Source organism: Leptidea sinapis, chromosome 29 (genome assembly GCF_905404315.1).
Source record: "Leptidea sinapis chromosome 29, ilLepSina1.1, whole genome shotgun sequence".
In the NCBI taxonomy this organism is placed as follows: Eukaryota; Metazoa; Arthropoda; class Insecta; order Lepidoptera; family Pieridae; genus Leptidea; species Leptidea sinapis.
This window is the reverse complement of record NC_066293.1, coordinates 5,320,392-5,345,525: the sequence shown is the minus strand read 5'-3', so window position 1 is coordinate 5,345,525 and position 25,134 is coordinate 5,320,392. Positions and strand designations below refer to the sequence as shown.

Below are 25,134 nucleotides of genomic sequence, written 5' to 3'. Positions count from 1 at the left end.
CAACGGGACGAACTTTATAAAAGCAAATAGAGTTTTGCAAGAGGAGATTGTTAACTTGAAAACCATATTGAATGCCCAGTTTTATGCAGAAATAGCTGAAATGTCGATAGAATGGCACTTCAACGCACCATCTTGGCCAAGCGCAGGCGGTCTCTGGGAGGCTGCAGTGAAGAGCTTGAAATACCACCTGAAGCGAGTAATAGGAGAACAAAAACTCACCTACGAGGAGTTCTCTACTCTTCTAGCTCAGCTAGAAGGATGCCTTAACTCCAGACCTCTGTGCCCGCTGAGTGAAGACGTCGAAGACTTAGATTGTTTGACCCCTTCTCATTTTCTGTCCAGTGGACCAACATTGACCATTGTTGAGTCAGAACACGACTTACGAACCAGATGGCAGTTAGTGCAGAAGATTTACCAAGATGTGTGGAAGAGATGGAGAGCGGAGTACCTCACACAGTTGAACGCTAGGTCCAAGTGGCGACGTTCACAACCAAATTTAAATGTTGGCGGCATTGTAATTATACACGATGCTAACCTGCCACCGGGTAAATGGGCTCTCGGTCGAATCGTGCAGCTACATCCGGGGCAAGATGGGCTAGTTCGAGTAGTCTCTGTTAAAACCAAAAATGGCATTATGAAGCGACCAGTAGTCAAACTATCTCTTTTACCTATTAACCACTCCAACGACGAAGACAGTAACCAAATTCATGAAACCACTGACCATAACCAGCCGAAACACCAGTCGAACGACGATTTACCAAAACCAAAGCGACGAGCTAGAAGAGGAATTGTTAATTTATTTACCATGGCACTTATGTTGTTTACCTTTTTATTTTCACCAGCCACGTGTGCATACAACGCTATAAACTTCAACGACAGTCAAAGTTTATATTTAGATAAAATATCAACCATGCGACTAGTTCAGGACGAATGGAAACTAGTTGTATACTACGATTTAAAACCATATTGGCAAGGCAGTAAATTGTTATCCAAATATATTGATCATATGGAATATATTTGCAAGGAATCGTCAGTCAGAAACCATTGTGAATCTATTTTAATACAATTACAGCACAGTTATACAGAGTTATCGCATTACAATAACATTCTGTCGACGCAGCAGTTCCCACGCGGGCACGCGCGGCGCAGGCGCGGCCTTATCAACGCTGTGGGTAATGTTGCACACGCGCTGTTCGGTGTACTCGATGACCAATTCGCTAAGCAGTATATTCAGGACATCGATTTAATTAGGGAAAACCAAAACCATCTTGCTGCTCTATGGAAAAACCAGACTTCCGTAATAGAAGCAGAATATAATGTATTGAAGAGGATGCAAGGCTCAATTGACAAACAATATAAAATATTTACTCATTACCTTAACCAGTTAAAGAACGCTACCAATGATGTCAAGAGTCAATTGAAAGACGTGGAAAACAATAATGAATTTTTATTATGCGCTATGGCAGCTAACAGCTTGGAGTCGAATTTGAAGAATGTGCAGGATGTTCTTTTAGATACTGTTTCGGAGGTGTACTTTGGGAAGTTCAACATACATCTTTTGAAACCCGACCAGCTTCTAGAAGAATTAAATATTATTTCCGGAAGATTGTCCAACGATTTAAGTTTACCAATAGAGAACACGCATACAGAATTAACCAAAATGTACCATTTACTCAAGGTCAGAGCGAAAATGCTAAATGACTATTTTATTTTTGAAATTAGAATACCATTAGTGAGTAGAGACCATTACCAAGTATATAAAATTTATCCTGTACCAAGACGGAACGGCAAAACCATGGTCACCCTAGTTCCAGTTTCGGATTACATTGCGATCAACTTACGAAGAGACTCATTTATGACCATATCACACTTAGAATTAAATAATTGTCTTCATTTAGATACTGAGACACAACTTTGTCCTTTGGAAAAACCAATTTCTCATATGAGTCATGATGACGTCATGTGCTCCAAAGACCAGGAGACGAAGCAGTGCAGAACCAAAACTGCCAAATGTCTAGATTGGTGGTCTCAGCTAAGCGAGGTCAATACATACTTTTTCTTTTGCTGCGACTCGTATCCAGTACGTATCATCTGTGGAGAGCAAATGTTTTCCAATCATCTTAATAATAGCGGCATTATTAGGTTGGGTCCAGATTGTGTTCTGAAAGGACAAGACATTACCATTTATGCTCGGAGGCTTCAGAACAATACATTAACCATACAGACGGATATACCAGCTATAGACATTCACCCCATCAACCACATCTTTAACCAGAATAAGACGTTCGTGTCGCTGATTTCGGAGCCAGCATCAGTGATGGGTGGTTACGATCAGGAGCTAGATGATATAGGCGCAAAAATAAAACAAATGAATTCAGAGAGTGGTCTAAAGGGTGGTATATCTTATCACGACGTTCACCACTACGTCGCGATATACGTGGTGGCGGGTGTGCTGGTGGCCGGGGCCGCCGCGTACGCCGTGCGGCGGTGGTGCCCGCGCCGCAGCCGACGCCAGGACTCCAGCGCGCCGCCCGCGCCGGCAGCCGCTGGCGCAGGGCCAGCCGCGTCGCACCCGCCGCGCCCTGAGCCGCGGGGTCTGACGAACGCAGCGTTTGTGTATAGTGTTAGTGACCAGTGTGTAAGTGTAGTTAACCACGGGCAATCTAGTGCTAGTAAAAATAGTGATAAGTGTAGTGATGAAGTGAAAGACCAATCCACTTCTCCTGTAGTGCATAGGCATAATTTTAGTGATTACTGTGGCTAGAGACATTAAGGTTACCATTAGATAATGCAAATTTGTTTATCACCTTGTCTCACGTCACTCGCTAACCATAACCATTTCTTTTTTGTACCATCTTCACCACCACTCTTTCTTCTCTCGCGGTGGCAGCATGTACGGTCAACAGCATGTCGACTGTACATCACGTTTCGCGTATCAGCGTTTACGTCGCCTCGCGTTATTTCCTAAGTAATATTGTAACCAGTTCGCGACAAGCCGCCGATCGATTCGCGTGCTCATTACCATACCAACATTTTACCATTTTACCATATAGCATAAGTTAAGGTTTCAATATACCATTTGAGCCTAACTTGTGTTTTACTCTGTACGGAACCAAACCACCGTACAATAAATGTATTTATTTGGACAGGCGTAATACAGCACTGGAGCAAAAAATACAAGAAATAGAAAAATCGTCTCGCAAAAACATCGAGATAGTGGGTATCGAGCATCAAATGGAAGTATATTAGTTAAATAAGTTTATCAAATTTATCAAGTTTATCAAATATTTTGTTGTCTTGTACCCATAGAATAAATAGGCAATACCTTGTTTGGGCTTGTCCCAATTTGAGTAAAAGTGTGTCACTAAATAAACTACAGATTTAATGAAAACATTAGATGATATTTTCGCTAAAGATGAATTATCTAGAGCCACGTCTGGTAAGAAAGAGACAATAACGAAGGGAACTACAAACGTTCAGAATAGTTCCTACTACATAGTTTGAAAACTTTGTTCAAAATCCAATTTTGTCTGATATACGCAACAAGTATCCAAAAATAAATACCATTCATTTATACACTGATTTTCAATTAGTTTCACCAGAACCATTTTTTTTTGTGATCGACGAAATATTTTCATTTGGTACATATATATAGCTTTTCCCCAATGAAGTCGTCTCTCTTTTAAGCTGGGCACCTGAATGTCCCTTCAGATGTTATTGGTGGTTTTATTAAGCGGTACGATTAAGCTTTTCTTGATTTCTTCACATAACATAGACAGCTCTCGCAGGCATCTTACACGTGCACCTAGTTTTAACGACAGTTCGTGGTAAGCTTAATTATTGAAATCTAGTCTGTTTCTGTAATAGAGGCTTTTGTGCATGTCTACAACCAAAAACTTATCAGCCGGTTCCCAATACTTTGTCACCCCTTGTCAACAGAAAATATAGAGGCTGTGAAATGTTATTAAAGATCCTGTTGGTTCTGATGAAGATCCCTCTTATCAACTGAAAGAACTAAAGAACTCTATGAAATATCCCCTAAAAGAGGTACAGCTAATATATTTGATTTAACCAGAAATTCTTCGTAACTACAGTTGAACGAGACCAAATTGATTAGGAATTCAGCAAACGAATTTGATATTTTTGAAAAAAAAAAACACATTATTTAGGGACTACGCGTACTAATTCAGCTCTTTTCAGCTTTTGTCCATAGAAAACAACAATTTTGTATGGAGACGTGTACGCGTCGATTCAGTTTTCCGCGTCCATTCTGCTTTCGCGGCAAACCAGCATATAATGAGGATAAATGTGTTTTTATTATGCGAATGCTATAGAGAGCGTTCGGCGCTGTTCCGCCGCGTACAACGCTGTTCGCCGTCGAATGCGGCGGAACAGCTCTTTACAAGGATGGTTCGCTATTCTTTGTCGACAAGTTGCGACCTGTATTGTTCCTGCATTGATTTGACGTAATCATTATGCACGGAAAGATTAAAGAGTGCAGATGTGATTTAAAGTTATTATTCTCATTTTTACGACGCCGTACGCGGCTGATAGAAGCAGAGCTGTATAAGTTTGACAAAAATCGTTCAGCGAAACGCGAATGGAGCTGAATAAGTGCGCGTAGTCCCTTATAATTGGTTCACTTCTTAATTTTGATGATGTAATTTAAAGATCTCATATTACTCATTTTCTCGAATTTTTTAATCTTTATTTAGAGTTTATTTTGAATTTCGTATCATCCCGGAAACACCGCACAAGGAAGTTCAAGTTGTGGAATCACAGCTTTGTAGTACGTGGAAGAAAGCTCCTTGCAAACCGCACTGTGGAGGACCGCCACACATCCAGATGGTGGGGATGATATCCTAACTTGTGGCGTGTCGTGCGAAGGTGGAATTTGGCGGTAGGAATCAGGTTAAACAGCTCTTACGAACACTCCCCGTGATAAATGCGGTAGAAGACACACAATGAAGCGACATCTCTACGCAACGCCAAGTGATCCAGCCCGTTCACTGAGCAATACTCCATGTGTGGCCGGACCTGCGCTTTGTATAGCGCTAGAATGTGGGCCTGCTTGAAGTATTGACGTGCTCTATTAATGACGCCCAGTTTCTTCCAAGCCAATTTGGCTTTGTCCTCCAGATGGCCACTATTGGCAATCGCTCGAGATTTAAAGACCCAGTATTCCGATACTAGGCGAGGTTTTAAAGAAAGTGTTGTCGAAGAGCGGTGATACGACAAATGGGGTTTTTTAGTGGTAAACGCGCAAATTTGAGTCTACTGGGAGTTAAATTGGACAAGGTTCAATTTACCCCATTCCGCGTCCTTCTCGAGAGAGGACTCGATAGAAGACACAAGTTTCTCCCGGCACTGGTCGACGATTTTCCGAGAGAGACCTGCATGGCCCGTGTATGCGGCATCACCAGTGCTGTCGTCTGCATAGCAATGCATGTTGGAGGTGTCCAACGTGTCATTGATATGGCGTAGCATTCGAATATGCTGAAAAATTTAATTTAAAGCATAATTTTAATCAGTCTTGAAAAATGGCTGGACAGGATTGGTTGCATGCATTTATGACTAGAAATAACATTTCTATTAGGAAACTGGAGGCGATAAGCATAACCAGAATAATAGCTTTTAATAAAATCCAAATAAGCGTGTTCTTGTAGCTACTTGGCCAGCTGATGGAAAATCATAAATTCCAAAGAATGTTTATAATAGGCATGATGACACTATTAAAGAATCATTCATCGAAAATTTATGTATATGACTCATGGAATCTTAAAAATTATGCAGTTTTGATATTAATATTGAGATTAATAAGATATCCAATAAAATAAAAGTACAAAATATGGCAATCGGTCATGTTAACTCAAACACCAATCAGAATGAATGACGTCACGCCTTAGTCAACAATTAACATCAACGTATCATTGTTATGGCATCTGCAGTTATTTGTTAATATTTCAACCGTAAAAAGCGTTTTTATTGATTTCTGTCTCGTTGATTTGTAGTTTGACTTTATTACATTTAAAAATCTATTAAACAGCAACGATAGAACAAGGTTTCGTTAAGGCAAATAGCTCAATTTTGCCTAGAATTGACTTGTTAATTTTAAGGAGAGTTCCTCGCGTTAAATAAAGACTTTAGCTTGTCTGAATTTCGGAATGTGAAAACCTCCTTTCAAGTACCTACATTATTGTTATTCTTCATTTGTCAATTTTACTCACACGACCCTTATTAACACATTTCATGTAGGAAATAAGTGTTGTGTATTTTTGAGATAAGACCTGCAGATAAGGAAATATTTTGTATTAAGTAACTCCATTTATGTTTCAATTTAAATACTTACCTAGATAGGTAAACAAACACTTCTTCCCCATCAACTTTGATCTTCACGACCATCATATGGGGATGATGCTATAAGCTACGTTCAACTGAAACCTGAAGGAAAAGTCTGCACTGTAATGTGTAAAATTTGCCCTGAACATAAAGTCCATGCAAAGTTATATGCAGTCACATTGACAGTTGATGAAGATAAAGAAAAGGTTAAATCTGTTCAATGCCATGATTGTGTTGCTGCCCAATGCAAGCACGCCATTGCACTCCTTATGTGGATTCATCGCGGAAGTGAAGAACCATCTTGTACTGAAGTTCAATGTTACTGGTTGAAATCTAAACTATCCAGAGTTGGAGCTACCCTAAAATTTATTAAAGTAAAGGACTTGTCAAATGTAGCCGCAGTACCTTTCCATCAAATCCCAAAGCATTAGATTTTTTTTAATGAAGGTAACAAGAGGAAACTTAATAACTTACTAAGTTCATCAATGCACCAACTTGTTATGAAATATAAAGAACAATGTTGTAACATATTCATAGAGAAAATTAAATTAAGTGACATTATTAAAAAAATTGAAATTGAATCCAGAGGGCAACGTAATAATAGGTTTCTGCATGAATTAAAATATGCTCGAATTTAGCTTCTAGGGTTTCGGGATTCAGCCGCTGCCAAAAAAGTGTTGGGTCTCTGACATCACTGACAATGGATTGCTAGGTTGGCAACCCTGGCACTGAGACGTAAAATTAACAGCTGATTTTAATTTTATTTTAAATAATTAGAAATATTGAAAATCAATAAATCTTGATTTGCTATTGTGTACATTAAAGTTATAAATTATATAAAATAAGTGTGGAATATCGCAATAATCTCAAGAAGATAATGGAATACTAACTTAGTTGTACCGGCCCAACTGTCATATTACAAAATTCAAAAAACAAAAACGAGGCAAGAATTTTGTTCTATTTACTTACATTTAATAGTTGTTAGCGTTGTAGTGCGTTGTTCGTTTCGTAGCTATATACAATTTATAACACTTTTACACTACTCACAGTTGTGAGTTACGTTCATACTCACTACATTGGCCCTCTTTGTCTCTCTCAACTTGACAAAAACGTGGAAGCTGAGCTGAAGACCACAACATCAACTGCCGCATACAATATTCACCATCATCCTTCTTACACTATACATACTAATAATAGCAAGGAAAAATATAATTAACTTCTCATAGTAACTAATCGAATTGGCAATTAACCATAGTAAACCATTGAGTTCTGCACTTTTGGAGTTAATTTCTAGATTCTGTAAACCTGTATCCTCTTCTCACACACTATTATAACAAGATTATACATAGCTTTATATTTTGACAGTTACTTAACTACTGCCTACAAGTTCCCAAGACTTCAAGCCTCACTATGCAAACCCGGAAGGCTACCATGAAAGAAACGGAAAACAAGCGAGCTGTGCTGCTAAGGAGCTAAAGAAGTCAAAGGATCTTTGTCAAACACTTTTAAATGAACGGGAAGAGTGTGAATTGGAGATCCAAAAAGTATTTAAAACAAACTCTTCTCTTAAGTCCGAGCTGGCAGACATGCACCAAAAATGTTTAGATTTAACCTTAGAAAGGGACAGCTTACTTAAAATCATTAATTCATTTGACAAATGTAGTTCTGAATATGAATGGGCTTTAAGTCGAATAAACATACTTGAGTCTGAATTGCTTCAAAAACAAAGCATGGTAACTGTAGATTTAAGAAATGAAAACTACACTAATAATAAGAATTATATTACAACAAATTCTCATAAAAAGATAAAGAAATATTTAAAAATCAAAAGGTTTATAGCAAAAAGTAGCAAACTCCTTAATAACCAATTCCTAGGCCAAAAATTTTGTAAAATTAGGTCAAAAAACCAAGAGTTGCTGAAAAAATTACATAAATATAATAAAGAATTAACAGAGTCCCATGTAATACATAAAATTGATACAGATATATTAAATAATAAAATATCTTCTCTAGAAACAATGTTGCAAAACATTACTCAAAAATATAATTCAGCGCAGGAGCAAATATCAGAACTAATAAAGCAGGCTGATTGCTTAATTAAATTAGGCAATGAAAACATGGAACGCTTTGAATCCCTTATAAACAATAATTATAATAATAATATGTGCCACTGCTCCAGCACAACTAATAAACATTCATTAGAAAATTATCAAGACCTAAGTGTATCCCCATTAAAAACTAGACAAAGTATGGATACAAGTGCATCAAGTAGGTTTATATTATTTTCAGACAAAATTGGCCAAGGGTTTGGACCTTTATTAAATAATGCAGTTGCAAAGAATTGTGAGTTGATAAATATATGTAAACCCAATATAACTTTCAATAACCTCATAAATTCCATACCAAAAATAAATCTAAAAGAAAAAACGATCATAGGTATAATGTTTGGTAATAACTCTCATAATATTAGAAATAAGGACCTAATTAAAAATATAGAAAGATAAATTAATATTTCCAATAACACAAAATCTAAAGTGATGATGTGTACATTTCCATACTCCTCGGATTTGACACAGGAGCAAAATAGAAAAATATTTAAATTAAATACAACTTTGTATAATGCGACATTCCACAACAATGAAAATTTAATTTTATTTGACACAAACAAATTCATTAATTATAAACTGATAATAACCAATGGTAACCTATACCTACCATTTAGAGTTAAGCGACAGCTGGCTACTTTAGTAGCTTATAGTCTTAGTCAACAAACTACTTCCTCTGTAGTATTATTTAATAAACATGCCTCTATTGGGCAAAATTGTAAAATAATCGACATACAAGCCCCTATTGGGGAATGTATTAGTACTAATGTACAAAAACATAACAATGAAGATTTTTCTTCAATGAATTTAAATTAAGTTATTTGACAAGGGAGGACAACTCTTGCAATATCATACAAAATAGGCAACATTCACCAAATATAAATGTTACTGCTATAGATAATCATAATATAAAGCACATAAATATTGTTCACCAGAATATACAAGGTATCTCAAGTAAGGAATTAGAAATTGAACTGTTTTTGAGCTGCTGTAATATAGATATATTATGTATTACAGAACATTGGCGTAAGAGTCATCAGCTCCAGTTTAGTTTTAGAGAACATAAAGTAGTCAGTTCGTTTTGTAGAAGTAGGGCAATACATGGAGGTTCCCAAATTATTATTAATAATAGATTAAAATGTAAAAATAGAAGAGATATTGTAAATCTCTCTATAGAACAACTAATTGAGATAGCTTGTATAGAACTAGAGCAATTTATTATTGTAAGTGTATACCGCCCCCCCACTGCATCATATGAACAATTCCAACATAGAATGGAGGGGGTACTATCAAAATTTAGCAAAACTAGCAAGTCAATTATAGTGTGTAGAGATTTTAATATAAATTTGCTTGAACCTTCAGCCAATTGTACTAGCCTTAAAAATTTATTTCTAAGTTTTAATTTGTTCAATGTATTTTGGGAACCTACTAGAATCACTTCTACAACAGCAACCTGTTTAGATAATATTTTTACAGATGTTACTATTACTAGTAAACTCATAATTAATAATCTTCAGTCCGACCATAGTGGGCAACTTATAAAAGTAAATACAAGATTGGACAATGTCAGACCAAAAAAGGTGACGATTATACCAGTTACGGGTAGCCGTCTTGAGAGGTTTAGAAATAATTTGGTAAATACGATACCATTTTTACACTGTGGCGAAACTGCAAATTTTCACTACAACTTAGTCTTCAATTCCTTCTGTGAGGAATTTGACAGGATTTTTACTCCAGTAACGGTGACAGTAAACAACAAACATAGTTTTAATGATTGGGCAACAATGGGTATCCACAAAAGTCGTAAACGCTTATATGACCTTTATTATGAGAAACATTACAATAATAGTGAAGAATTTAAAATATATGTAAAAAATACTCCAAGGTCTTTAAAATAGTTTGTCATGAAGCGAAAACACGTTTCATTGCAGATAAAATTAAAAACAGTAATAATAAAGTAAAAGCGACTTGGAGTGTAATTAACAATGAAACTGGTAGATCGAATTGCCGTAACACCTCTATTTGTTTAAATATTAATAATCGCGTTATAAATTCGGAAATAGAAATTGCAAATGAATTTGATAAATACTTCTCCGAAATCCCGATTGTCACGACCAAATACCTTAACTCTTCGCCAAAAGCAGCATATGATATGCTTAAATTACACGTACCAGTATCTTCTACTGATTTGAAATTTAAGTATGTTACAGGTAGCGATATAATAAAAATCTTCAAATTAATTAACCTAAAAAATACAAAAGACCTATGGGGCCATTCGACTAATATTGTTAAATACATGCTTGACATTATAGCACCTGAATTAGCAATAATATTTAATGAATGCATAGATGAGGGTGTGTCCCTGACCTCATGAAATACAGCAAAGTTATACCTTTGTTTAAATCGGGCAGTTCTTTTGACCCTGCTAATTTCAGACCTATTTCAGTGCTGCCTGTTTTTAGTAAAATTTTTGAAAAACTTTTGCTTCAACAGCTACAAATGCATTTTTGTAAATTAATGAACAAAAATCAGTTTGGTTTCACTAGGGGCTTATCAACAATTAATGCGGGTACTAGACTCATTGAGCACATCTTTGACGCCTGGGAAGAGTCACAGGATGCATTGGACATTTTTTGTGATTTGTCAAAAGCATTTGACTGCGTCCACCATGAAACATTACTCCTAAAACTAAAGCATTATGGAGTGAAAAGTAGAGCCCTAAATCTGTTGAAATCATATTTAAGCGAAAGAGTTCAGATAGTCGATGTAAATGGCAAACGGTCTTCGGGTAAACCTGTGGGAATAGGTGTTCCACAGGGTTCTATTCTCGGTCCTTTCTTGTTTCTTATATATATTAACGATCTACCGTTTGTGGTAGATGATAGCCATGAGATTGTATTGTTTGCTGATGATACTTCACTTATTTTTAAAGTGAAGCGACGTGCGGATATTGATGACGAGGTAAGCAATGCACTCTCAAAGATAGTGCGTTGGTTTGAGACGAATAATCTGCACTTAAACAGTAAAAAAACAAAGTGTTTACGGTTCATTACACCAAACACAGCGGAGGTACAAACCAACGTACTTATAAATGACCAGAGATTGGAACTTGTGGACACTACGGTCTTCTTGGGTATCACGTTAGATAAAAAGCTTCAGTGGGGTCCACATATTACCCATCTAGCAGATAGACTCAGCTCTGCGGCATATGCAGTTAGAAAGATTAGAGAGTACACGAATGTTGCGACCGCTAGATTAGTGTACTTTAGTTATTTTCACAGCATCATGACGTACGGTATATTACTATGGGGTCATGCTGCTGACATTGATATAGTGTTTGCACTGCAAAAGAGAGCTGTTCGTGCTATATATCAGCTTGGTTATAGACAGTCTCTCAAAGAAAAATTTAAAGAAATAAATATTATGATTATTTATTGTCAGTACCTTTATGAAAATTTAATATATGTTCACAAAAATCGTCACCTTTTTGCTCTTAATAGTGATTTTCATTATTATAACACAAGAAATAAGGGATTTCTTGTAACTAATTCTAGTAGGCTTCATAAGATACATAATAGCTATAAGGGTAAATGTATACACTTCTACAATAAAGTCCCAGCCACTGTTCAGGCATTATCTATAAATAAATTTAAATGTTTTATAAAAAAATGGCTCTGTCGTAAATCCATTACTCCACTGCTGAATATCTAAATGATCGGACAGCCTGGGACTAGATTGTGATTATTTTATAGCGACTGTACAATATTGTATATTTTTATTGAAAAGAGCGCATAAAAAAAGAATGCGGGGAGAGTTTCTTGCGCCGCTTCTTCTCTCTCAGAGCGCCATTTGTTTCCGAAGCGGTAGTAGTATCTAGTAGTATAAGAAATGACATCAAAAAGAATTATAAAGGAATCAATTTTGAGAAAATAAATGCCTTTTATGCCTTTTAATGGGGGGGAAAATACCATATACACCAGCCATGAAGCCTGATAGATGTTTAGAGAATGGATGGAGTGCGAGAAATAATCAGTGTGAAACTGCAGAAGAAATTTCATATTTGTGGACTTATAATATCCAAAAACTATACAATGATAGCTGGTTCACCTGATGGCATTTGTAGAGATAGCATCGTAGAGATCAAGAGCCCTATGAGTCAGAAAACTTATGTAAATTCCATAAAAAATGGGAACCAAGTGACAAATGTTATGCCCAGATGCACATACAAATGTATTTGACTGGCCTGGAAGAGTGTTTTTTTTCTGTAGCAGACCCTCATTTTTCCATTAGTAAAAATGTTGAAATTTTGTGTATAAAATTTGATCAAGAATAGGTGTCAGATTTAATAAAAAATCTTATTACATTTGTATTTATTTAATAAGAGAGTCTTGTAAGTTCATAACACCACATGCTATTGTCATCACATCATCAAGCACTTTCACCAAACTTAAGCATGTGGTTTTAACAATATTACATAATAATAAAAATATTAAATTCACGTAAACGCCTAATTACCCGCTCAACAAGTATTCTTAAACTGGCTATTTGTTTTGTCTCCCTTGCTTCAACTTAAACACAACTACTTTCAGCATAATACACTTGGAGGCCGTACTAAAGTCAATCCCATCGTACTGTTATATATGTACATATGCAGACATGACATTAAGATTTAAGACCAAGGCATCACCTATTAATATTGTGGCGTATTGCCAGACAGATTGGGTACGGGTAAATGACTAGGCATCGCGGGGTTCATTGTAAATACACTGAAAGTCAACGCGAGATGGCCACACTAGATCACGTCGGGGTCACCAAATTACGATTGTCGTATTGAGAGACACTGACGCGGAACTAAATGTACTCTTTATTTAATAGGTGTCTACATACGACCGTTCGGCACGGTAACTTGCGGGTCACTGCCCACGCATACAATTGAGTCCATGAGTATATAAGCCCCTACAATATAAAAAGCAGTCAGTCACCTTCCGAATCCTGAGCCACTCATACATTTTAATTATTTCTAGTTCTAAATAAATTTGTTTTTTAAAACATTGATTTTAATATTCCGTATAAAAAATGGTGGCAGCGGTGGGATTTTAAAATTTTATAAATCCGCCTCTAGAGAAAAGTTGTAGTGATATACCAAAAAAAAAGCAAAAGTGAAAATAATATCTACCGCCTGAATCCAATGGTTGCGAACTGCTAGCTAGCAAGCTCCGACCTGCTATACCGGAAAGAAATAACTATCTACGTGGTGCTCTCCAACATCGCTGAATCTTCTTCTCTTTATTAACGCCGAGTCCTGTGGTACCTAACGATGTACCATAAATTGTGCCAATTATGACTCGATTTGAATTCGCCGTGGTCCTGTAAGTCTTCAAGTTTTACATATTTCAAGTGTAAAAGTGCAAAACCCATAATAAATGAGATATTAAATATACATATTTCTAAAACTACAGTGAAAGTGCAAGGTAAGGTAAGGCTGAGGCAGACCTCACTGTCAGAACAATAAATACTTTATCCAAAGTTTATTGTATAAATATTATACTAAAGAGCGTTATTGTCATCTACATTCTAATTTAATTGCATCATTTTATGTTCTGAGGACAGTTTGTCGAGTAGCTTATCGCATCGAATTTATAAACAATCTGGCCGGCCGTCTATCACACGTTAGAACATTTTAAATTTTATAAGTGAATTATTTATTTAATTAACACATTCAGTGCCATTGACACGCCTAGCGTGTCCACACTAATTCTTATCTGCATGCCGCCAGCACGCCGGGCGTGCTCACCGTTTTTCATCTATATCTCAAAGATTAGACAATATTATTGTCCGAAAGACTCTGAGCATAAACTTTCTGCCGTAAGCTAAAGTATTCTGAAGTGGTTCCAGGATCTGATATTTTTTTAAGGTTCATCAAAAATAATCTATTATGTAATGCCGCGAACATACCAGGCGTGTTCATCTCCAGCAGTTCTCAATCTTTTATATTATTAGGTCAATTTACTACATTTATAATGCCAATAATAAAATATAGAATATTTTTTATAAGTTATCATTTATTTTATTCCTTGGCACTTAGGTTGAACAAAAAAGATAAAATAAATTGCATAAAATATTTACCTATAATGTACCCCTTTAGGTACCTAATTATAAACGCTTATCAGCTGTTGTGTAACTCGGATCTGTTTCCTTCTCTCTCTTTCACCAATATCTTTTCATTCATCGGAAGAAGACAAAACCCTGCCCAGGATCTATTCCAATGTTATAAAGCTGAAGAGTTTGTTTGTTTGGTTGAACGCGCTAATCTCAGGAATAACTGGGCCCATTTGAAAAAATCTTTCGGTGTTTGATAGCACATTTATTGAGGAAGGCTATAGGCTACTTTTTATCCCTAAAAAGTAAATGGTTCCCGTAAGACGTGGGTAAAACCGCGGGGCACTGCTAATATTAGATACGTTTGGCGATCGTTTATAAATAAAGTCCCTAGTAGGAATACCATTTACTTCAGTTGCTTGCCAATTATTTTTTTGGTAATAAAACAAACCCGAGTGTCATAAAAAGATTAGGTGAGCCGCACATTGGGACGTTACCATGCCTGCCGTAAGGTCTGTAACAGAGAGCGCAACAGGCGGCGTCCTATTCCCACGTTTTATTGCACCACGGGCAGCAAGTCTTTAACATTAGTATAGCTCCTTCCATCAGTGTTCGAAGTGTTCGACATCGGATGTTTCCTACGATCTCTTCCTTTCACTGGATTTACGTTTATACTTACGAAGACCCCGGCTTGTGTTATTGGACCCTGTGATTGCTTTTGCAAAGACCCCGGCTAGTGTTATTGGACCTTGTGATTTCTCTTGCATAGACCCCCGCTTGTGTTATTGGACCTTGTGATTACTCTTGCAAAGACCCCGACTAGTGTTACTTTTGTGATTGTTTTTACGACGAGCTCAGCTTGTCCTTGTGAAGAATTTGGTATCCTTACCGGCTTCGCTAATTACTTCGCTTAAAACGGTGGTAAGTTAAATTATACTCTTATTATAAATGTGAAAGATACCTACATAGTTCGTTTCATTAACGTGAAAAATAATAATCTTAACAAATACAGTGTAAACTCCAAATAACGACACTGAAGGGACTGTGCATTTTATGGCGTTATAGAGAGGTGTCGTTAAATGGAGAGAAGAAAAATCAGAATTCTAAAAATATTTCAGACTAGTTTTAGTAGTTATGTACACAAAAACAATCTTATTTAATCTTATTGGGTATAGTCTGTTATTTTTGTATGACGTCTTTTGCTTTTACTTCGCCATGTTTACAGTTTGAAAGTTTGTGAGCAACTGAGGTCTGACAAAAATGATACCGCATAGATAATGCATGACATGTATACGACATCAACGCATTGGGTAATAACCTGTAATGTTGGTGTAAGTGTTTATAAATAAATAAATGACGCCTATTTATTAGTCATGGTCAAAAACAGTAGATACACGTGCAAGCAATCCCAATTTGAAAACAAAAGAATGAATTTCTTAGAAAGTTCGGTTTGCATGGTGCCGACTGTCGAGATTATAGTGGGCTAGGATAATAAAACGACAAAAAAACGTACACAGCTGCGCAGTTTTTATAAATTTTAGCAACTTACAAGGTATTTTACGTCGTTATTGAGAGTGAGTGTGACGCTATGTAGAGTGTATCATTGTATGGTAGACAAACTAAACCAACCAAAGTCAATTGATTTCGATGCTTTAGAGAGTTTGTCGTTAAATCGAGTGACGTTACATGGAATTTACACTTGTTGTACGAGTTTACACTGTATAATAAATTCAATAGATACATAATTTGTTTGTTTCATACACTTTAATCGGTCCAAACATTGCGAGTTTTGGCGGGATACTTTAAACGTATTGTATTTGTACACACAATTTGTACACTGCAACTTTAATCATTTTCTGTCATATTAATAATATTTTGATGACTTTTGATATTTGAAAAAATGATTTTACATTTTAGGTAATGGATCCAATCGACAATTCTATGCCATCTTGCTCATGGGAAGACCCAAATTGGGTTTACCATGGGATAGAAGAAACTTTAGGAGCTATGGTAACTCTGGAATCAACTCCTCCAAGAGATGAACCAACTTCGTGTTTGACTGACGCTGAGCTCTATGACATACTCTGTGGCAATATTATTGACGAAATGGAAACAGATGAATCCGAACCGGAACCGGAACCCGAACTGGAAGTGCAGAACATTGAAGAAGTACCTGCTATTAATGTACCCGATCGTGAATGGTGCCCAGGTAATCCTTGTGATTATCCAGTAATACCATTCACGCAGACTCCAGGCCTCAAAGAAGATATCGTCGATACACCCATTGGCTACTTTGATGCTATATGCAATATGGAGTTACTTCAATTGCTAACAGATTGCACTAACAATTACGGTGAACGCGAGAAGTCGTCAGCTAGTGCGGACAAAAGTAGAAGTAAATCGTGGAAGGCAATAAGTTGTGAAGAGTTGAAACTGTTTTTTGGCCTACTTCTTCATATGGGTTTTATAAAACTAAATAGATTATGTGATTATTGGAAACAAGAAATTTTTTTTAATCAGCCAATATTTTCATTGACGATGGCAAGAAATAGGTTTTTACTTATTTTAAGAATGTTATGCGTTAGTATAGGAGAAACAGCAACAAGTTATAGCAAAATCAAAAATATAATAGATTTTTTTAACAAAAGAATGTCAGAATTATATTACCCAACAAAAAATATTGTTATTGATGAGTCAATGATGCTTTGGAGAGGTAGATTACGCTTTAGGCAATATATGAAAGGAAAAAAAAATAAGTATGGTCTGAAGTTCTATGCACTAGCTGACCAGTCTGGGGTAATATTGAAACTGCACCTGTACGGCGGTGCGTCTGATGTTATTGTGGGAGGATTAAACCACGTTAACAAAGTGGTAATGCATTTGATAAAAGAATATTTAAATGTAGGGCACCATTTATTTATGGATAATTTTTATACAAGCGTTGATTTGATAGAAGATTTATACTATAAGAATACTTATTGTACAGGAACACTACGAAAATTTCGAAAAAATAATCCTCAATTAGTTGTAAAAACAAAATTAAAAAAAGGTGAATTGTGTATACAACATAAAAATAATGTGTGTATAATTAAATGGTTGGATAAGAGGGAAGTCATGGCGATCTCTAGCAAATACAAAGGCAACTTTAACATTATTACTAATCGAAGGGGGCAAAGTAAAGCAAAACCAGAAATGATAACAAAATATAATAAAAATATGAATGCAATAGATAAGCATGACCAAATGCTATCATATTATACGTGCGAGCATAAATCTTTGCGGTGGTATAAAAAAGTTATCATTCACATCATGCAGATCGTCATGACCTCTTATTTCCTGTACAATGAGTATTCAACTCGAAAATTAAGCTTATATGATTTCCGATTAAGCGTCATAAAATCCATCGTGGAACCCTACATAGAACGGGAACAACAAATCCCATTACATAGACAGGTACATTGCTTGATGAAATTGGAAAAAAATTATCACGGAAAAACCAAACGAAAAAGATGCGTACATTGCTGGAGAACAAAAAAAGGAAGAGTAATGTCGCTATTTGGTTGCGACACCTGTCCGCAACAGCCAGGCTTGTGCATGGAATGTTTCAGACCGTATCACAAATATTAAGTGGTAGTAAACTTATTCATAGATACCTACTGATTAAGTAAGAGTTGTACTCCACTTATCAAAAAAAAAATTTTTCCAATGTGCATTTGATCAAAGAAAAGGACAATTTCTATTGATAATTATTGTATAATATTGTTGGTCTAATTACGTTGATTTTTTAACATTTATCTTTAACATAAGTAGTAACTATAATATTGTACACACAATAAGTGCTTTAATAAAGACGTTGATTTCTCAAATCACTATTATTATTTCAATTGAAATCACAACCCTTAGGAACTCAATTTCTTTCCTCAAGAGAATCATAGAAACCTTTTAAACAATCAAGGCAACTAATTTCTCACTTTTCTTTAAAAATATCAATGATAGCTTTCATTTTATCGTAACGAACGCGACCGTGATAATTTGCTAGCTCGCATGCTACAACACTTCCGAAATATTCATTGCATCGAATTTCAATATTAGTATTGTTGTTACAAGTCAACCCTGGTTCAGTCATGGTACCAATTTCTTTATATTTAGTAATTGTTGGTCTTCCGTCAGTCATGGTGTTTACATCCTTTTTGTCATATTCATCCATTTGTTGCGAATATGTCCATTTTTGGGAGTAAGGTACATCTTGTAGTTCTGTAAATATATCTTGCGATGAGTTCGGTGAGCTTGATGCGTTCGCGATGTATTCTGAAAGCAAATAATGATCAACAATTATTTAAAGTCGTATAAAGTGGCTATAACTTTTAATAAATGTCATTTTTATTAAAAAAAAAACAATTAGGCGAAAAAACCAAAAATATACTAACGTAACGTAACGACATTAACTATTCTATGCGGACGAAGTGGCAGGCAAAAGCTAGTATTTAATAAACAATAAGTTCAAAACATTTACTGTCTCCAAATTAAAATCTAAACTTCTTAGAATTGTAGACAGATTCCTGTAACGTTTTAAACATCTGGAGTTGAAATGTTATCAGCCTATTTGTAAAACAATAGATGCGTCAGCAGTCAGCACGGCTTGTTTATTGTGTTATTAGCGATAATATATAACAGTGCAAATAATGTTTTCAAACACAATCGTCGGTTTTTTAAGAATCTTTTTGTTCCTTAATTCTTTTGTGTAAAATTGATGCGGTTAATTACTTGCGGTGCTGCTTCAAAAACCTTATGAAATACGTTAATATTGACAATATAATGTGCTATCTATAGGTACCTGCATATCATAAAGTAGGTACCAGGTACCGACCGAATGATTTACAATTTAACACTAATCCACTACGTCACAATAAGTGCACTAAAAGTTTTAAGACAAGATAAGAGAAATATGTTATCGGCTCACCTCCTACTTTTGGGCGTTTTTGTGAGGGTGGGCTATCTGCTTGCGTCGCATCATCATCATATTCCACTGTTTCTTGCACATATTTTGTTTTCCCTAAAAAATCATAAATAAGTAACCAAAGGTTGAAATTCACTGATCAAATTACGATAAATACTTACCTTGGAATCTACTAACTGCCATAATTTAACTTTCAAAAGCACAAACACTGCTAAAAACAAAATATCTCTTCAGTAACTCGAGAAAGACTGATCAATAAACACGGTTGAAGCCGAAATAACGCTTTCTTTGATTTTACCTCTTAACAGTGCCGGTGAACACGCCTAGCGTGCTACGTAATTCCATCCTGCAGTGCCGCGAGCACACCTAGCATGTTTGCGTTTTTTATAGGGCGGCATCGCTGGGAAGTATTAGAAAATCGTGGTGGCATTGAATGTGTTAAACATGTCGGTTAAAGAATCTCAAATTAATAAACATGAAAAAAGTGAGTTACAAATTAGCACATTATTCAAATTCATTAGTCCTTTTGATGTTACACGCGAAAAAATAAATTATTTTATTAATAATTGCAATAATTCTATTGGACTAGCACCGGATTCTCAAAAATCGATTTAATTAAAAAAAAAATATGGAATAGGAGGACAAACGAGCGTACGGGTTACCTGGTGTTAAGTGATCACCGCCGCCCACATTCTCTTGCAACACCAGAGGAATCACAAGAGCGTTTCCGGCCTTAAAGGAAGGCGTACGCGCTTTTTTTGGAGGTACCCATGTCGTATCGTCCCGGAAACACGGCACAAGAAAGCTCATTCCACAGCTTTGTAGTACGTGGAAGAAAGCTCCTTGAAAACCGTACTGTGGAGGACCGCCGCACATCCAGATGGTGGGGATGATATCCTAACTTTTGGCGTGTCGTGCTAAGGTGGGATTCGGCGGCAGGAATCAGGTTAAACAACTCTTCGGAACACTCCCCGTGATAAAAGCGGTAGAAGACACAATGAAGCGACGTCTCTACGCAACGCCAAGTGATCGAGCCGTTCACATTGCACTGGGTCCCTGACAATTCGAGCTGCTCTGCGTTGCACGCGGTCAAATGGATCGAGCTGATACTGGGGTGCGCCAGACCAAAAATTGAAAAATTCTCTTATTTCCGCATCTGTTCTAGCTTATCCTGATTTCACTAAGCCCTTTTTACTTACATGTGACGCTTCAAATTTCGCGATATCTGCTATTATTATTATTATTTGGAGAGGGTGGCTATATGCCTAGTCCTAAGTGAGTCCTAGTAACACCGCGTCCAGAATTGAACTATTGTGTTCGCCACTCATACTTATAGCTTGTCGTCAAGCCCTGCCGCGTTTGTGAACCTCAGTATCTTCTTGACGCGAGTATTGCAAACAGCATCTGGGTGTAGGGTATAATCGCGAAGGATGGTGTTACGCTTAGTTTAGCTTAGTTGAGTTTCTCAGGCGTTAAAGTGCCTCTACTTGACATTGGTTCCTCAGGGTGGTGCGAATGGCGCTCTTAGGCAGTCCACAAATAGGTTCCAGACCGTATTAGACTGCTTTAGCTCCAGCTATTGCAAGGTCATCGTCAGGTCATACTGTCGGGTTTACATAACAAGTATTAATACTTGTTATTGCTTAGGATCTCAACAGTCTAGAGCTGATGATGATTTGTACGGGTGGGTCATCTCGTGTGACACTGAGACTTGCCACTCTGATGATAGCTATAGGGGTGTTGGCGTGGGGGTCGCCTGGAGAACAAGGGTTAGAATTATCAATGTTTGTGACGGTGCCTATCGAGGTTAGGCCAAGTGTATGCTACACGGAACCTGATGGTGAAGATATTAGGAAGGAGTTTCCAAGCTCTGAGGGGAAACCGCAGATTGCAGGAGAGAGTTCTAGCTCACCATCAAAAGAGCTTCTGTACAAAGACACAGGAATAGACAAGTATCTGAACAAAAAGACCATCAAACATAGTGTCTCAGACTTGTCACATCTGTCCAACATGGGAGCAATGATGGCAGAATCAAAGTCATGTAATGCCATACAGGAGGGTCCCAAATTGTACTTCCCAATCTGAACTGGAGACTTGGTTGTGGTCACCATCTCTGGTTCAATGAAAATGACTTGCGGGAAGGTAGAGAAGAGAGCCTTTTATGGTCCCGTAATCATAAGAACATTGACATGCCAACAAAGCTTTAACTTTGAGATGGATTGTTCAAAAAAACACTCACTGAACATAAAATCAAGTGACTGTGATGGCACATCTTACAAAGTCCTATTTTACATAGGCTGTGGCTTATTTGCTCTTTCAGCAGGGTTTTTCCTGATCACTATGGCTTGGAAGCACAAAATGGATAGAGGAGTTAAAGTGGGGGGATCCAGGGCAAAGTTAGTCAGGAAAGGTTGTTATTATGAGCTAGAATTCAGAGAATTTGTAAACCGAAAAGGAGAGAGAGAATTGATGTTAACAGATGCACCATCAGTGGTGAACATGGAAAAGAGATTGTTTAGGAAGCACTGGATGATCATATTTCTAATGTTCCTGATCTGTAGACCGATAAGAGATGATGGATATGATCTAGTAGAAAGGTTTGACTCAACCATACTAAAACACAATTACAAGATCATAATGACTGATTCTGAAGTGATAGATTTTGGTTCTGGCAAAATTAGTAGAGAAGTGGTAGTTCACACTAGCAATCTGAACTATCTATTTGACACAGCTGAGTGGATGTTTGAAGCAAAGGAAACGTACTTCTGTCAATGGTACAAATGTGAAGCCATCGGGACCTGTGGAATGACGCCACTGCCGTTCACAAGGACAACACTCCAGGCTAGATAAGCTTTGGGGATAGCAAGCCCAGACGCATCCTACTACACCTGCCAGAAGTCGATTGGCTACTGTACTTTTGGGAATGGTTGTAAGCTCATAGGCTTCAGCATAAACCATAGAAGCTACAGAAAATACTCAGTGTACTCGATAACACTAGGCGGTAGCCATGGAGGGAAAGTGAAACCTCCTACTGGATGTGTCGTGGAGAGCGTAAAAGATAGATCCTCAGGACTCATTGGTGATTACTACCTCGTGCACAATAGCCCTAGCAGTTCTTACTTATGCCACAAGGACTTATTTGCAATGAAACCTAGCTTGAGATTGCTGGGGGACCTTCAAATTTTGATGTCTGGGAATGTGACTTTCTCAACGAATGAAGTAAAATGCTCAGCAGACTACAATGAGAGAGCTTCTTGTAGATATGGGAGGTGATTCATATCACAAATAGACACATTGTGTAATAGGGTGGACGGCGTCCCTTTCCATTTAAAGGTGGATGTTGGTAGAGCAAAAATATCATGGAAACAAACTGGAGAAGCTTAAATGTGATAGAAAGCTACCACTACACATTCCGAGTGAGCTCTGTAATGATGTGCAAATAAATGTATGGGAAGTCGCTCATTCTGATTCGCAACTGCTTTTAGGATTCAAAGCCCACTCATCTGATGGCTTAGGAGTGTATGTTCTTCCCAGTATTGTTCATGTCAATAATAGTGTTCCAGTGTGATGGTAAACAATACTTTAGTGAGCTGTATGACGTGCAATCTTTGAAGTCATCTGGCATGAACTTCACATTTGACTCCATCCCTTATTCCTCAATTGATACGAAGCAAAATGACCACTTTTCTAACACAGATCCCTCAACAGCCACTGATTTCTTCACTATAATCTCGCCAACTTCACCATGGTTCTGATGATCAATAATGGCTACATCTGTGCGCATACTCCCAATAGTCTCTGGAAAACCCATCCCATCTAACCCACTCATTACAACCACCATCTACATGACTCTCATAGTGAGAATTTCCAACTTCTTCTTCATCGGCCATTTCATTGACTATGATTCCGGCATGCCCTGGGACCCATCTGAAAATCACTCTGTTTTTTAGTCCTAATGTGTTTCGGCAGTCAGTTCAGTTTTTGACTAATTTTGACGCAACCAAGTCTGCGTCTAACGCCAATAGTGCAGCCTGACTGTCAGAGTGAATGTATATGTATTGGTTGAAGTAGCTTTTTTGGATATTGATATCCGCACATTCTAAAATGGCATAAACCTCAGCTTGAAAGATGGAGGCAAATCTTTCCAGGTTTATGCTGGATTTAAACCTGGGGGCGATCTCCAAAGACTCCACAGCCAACTTCATTTTCCATTTTGGACCCATCGGGAAACCATAAGAGGCTCCCGTCCTTCCACGAGACTTTGTTGTTCATCCAGTCGTCCCTAGAAGGTAGTTCCACAATATAGTGTTTGACAGTTGTTCATTGTGGAGTCGTTTGATCGAGTGTCATGCCTAGTATGTAGTCTTGCAAAACTGAGTCTTCTAGAGTCCTAAGTGTTTGCGACATCCAGTTTCATGACCCCCTCTGGGCGATGGCCCTCAGCATGCTCGCCTTCGCCTCTTGATGTATAAACAGTGGAAGAGGTGATAGGTTAAGCAGAGCCTCAATGGCCGCACCTGGAGTGGACGTCATGGCTACGGTTATCAACATACAGGCACGTCACTGCAGATCGAGTCGTTCACATTGCACTGGGTCCCTGACAATTCGAGCTGCTCTGCGTTGCACGCGGTCAAATGGATCGAGCTGATACTGGGGTGCGCCTCTTATTTCCGCATCTGTTCTAGCTTATCCTGATTTCACTAAGCCCTTTTTACTTACATGTGACGCTTCAAATTTCGCGATATCTGCTATTATTATTATTATTTGGAGAGGGTGGCTATATGCCTAGTCCTAAGTGAGTCCTAGTAACACCGCGTCCAGAATTGAACTATTGTGTTCGCCACTCATACTTATAGCTTGTCGTCAAGCCCTGCCGCGTTTGTGAACCCCAGTATCTTCTTGACGCGAGTATTGCAAACAGCATTTGGGTGTAGGGTATAATCGCCAAGGATGGTGTTACGCTTATGCATTAGTGGGCCGCAATTGCAGAGGAGATGACGAGGCGTTTCATCGGCCTCGAGGCAAAATCTGCAAGTTCTTTTGTTTTTTATTCTGACCACACAGAGGTGCTTATTTAAGCGACAGTGCCCAGTTAGCATCCTAGTGAGTATGCATAGGTTTTTCCTGCTCAATGATAGGGCTTCATTCGCATTTCTGTTATTGAAAGCTTTTATCGGTGCTTTGGAATGGTTTAAACCTGTTGAGTTTCTCCAGCGTTAATTGGTTCCTCAGGGTGGTGCGAATGGCGCTTAGGCAGTCCACAAATAGGTTCCAGACCGTATTTGACTGCTTTAGCTCCAGCTATTGCAAGCTCATCGTCAGGTCACACTGTCGGGTTTACATTCGACTTCGTCGTCGCCGCCCAAGTTCTCGCGCCGAGTCGCTGTTCGCTGTTCGTTTGGCCATTCGCGTCGAGTGGGTGGAGCCTGTGTGCGACGTCCGCGAGTGTCAGTGTAGTGGGCGGAGCTAAGGTGCGTACGTGACCTGAGTTAATCCGATTTGATTTATGACGGTCATTAGCTAATTACTTTGTTTACTCTATTTCTTTTGTGTGTACGTGACTTGCATTTTTTGCTAATACTTTGTTTATTTAAATTCTTTAATGTTAGTTTTATTATTAGACAGTAGGTAGTT

At 37.6% G+C, this 25,134-nt stretch overlaps 1 long non-coding RNA gene and 1 pseudogene across 1 annotated transcript; one reads left to right on the top strand and one right to left on the bottom strand.

The window, feature by feature from the left end:
- LOC126973554 (uncharacterized) overlaps positions 1-12,822 on the top strand; it is a 32,104-nt pseudogene extending 19,282 nt beyond the window's left edge.
- A 5,454-nt stretch (positions 12,823-18,276) lies between these two features.
- LOC126973646 (uncharacterized) lies at positions 18,277-19,943 on the bottom strand. Its single transcript, XR_007731386.1, has 2 exons — positions 19,504-19,943; positions 18,277-18,851 (listed from the first exon to the last, which is right to left on the bottom strand). It is a non-coding gene; the product is annotated as an uncharacterized LOC126973646 (long non-coding RNA).
- Positions 19,944-25,134: the final 5,191 nt, after the last annotated feature.